Here is a 480-nt window from a genome sequence, read left to right on the forward strand (position 1 = left end):
AGAGGGACCCGATCCTTGGTGGGCGGCGCCGCCCTGGCCCCTTCCCCGCGCGTGCCAAGTGGCGTGTGCGCGCGCCATGCTCCGGGGGCTGTGGGGCCAGGAGTCACTACTACTGAGGGGTGAAACGGGAGGCCCCATGGGGCGCCCCAGAGGGAAGCCAGCCTAGCGAACAGCCTTCAGGCTCAGGGGCTGTGTCAGAAGCACCACCTGCGGGTCCCCCCCCGGGCCAGGGCCAGGGCCAGGGCCAGGGCCGAGCACACCCAGAGGCGGAGGAGAGGGCGAAGCAGCACAGAGAGGCACGAGGGGCCCCGGGGAACCCAGCCCTGCCCGGCCCGGGCTCGGAGTAAAGCCTTGCGCCCCTCCGCCCCGCGGGGAAAGCCACCTCCGCCGCCACCCGCGCACGTGGGCGGGAGCAGCCCTCGCCCGGACTCACCCGGCGCCGCCGCCCGCAGCGCCAGCTGGGCCCCCGCGCCTCCGAGC

At 75.6% G+C, this 480-nt stretch overlaps 1 protein-coding gene across 1 annotated transcript in view; it reads right to left on the reverse strand.

Annotated features, from left to right (window-relative positions):
• The window catches only part of DCBLD1 (discoidin, CUB and LCCL domain containing 1), a 71,100-nt gene extending 70,626 nt beyond the window's left edge, over positions 1–474 (reverse strand). Inside the window, exon 1 of the mRNA XM_019520046.1 lies at positions 434–474. The gene's annotated coding sequence lies outside the window, so the exon portion shown is untranslated. The remainder of the gene's footprint in view (positions 1–433) is intronic.
• Between the last annotated feature and the right edge of the window lie 6 nt (positions 475–480).

Source organism: Gavialis gangeticus, unplaced genomic scaffold (assembly GCF_001723915.1).
Source record: "Gavialis gangeticus isolate Ggan-Ray unplaced genomic scaffold, GavGan_comp1, whole genome shotgun sequence".
In the NCBI taxonomy this organism is placed as follows: domain Eukaryota; kingdom Metazoa; phylum Chordata; order Crocodylia; family Gavialidae; genus Gavialis; species Gavialis gangeticus.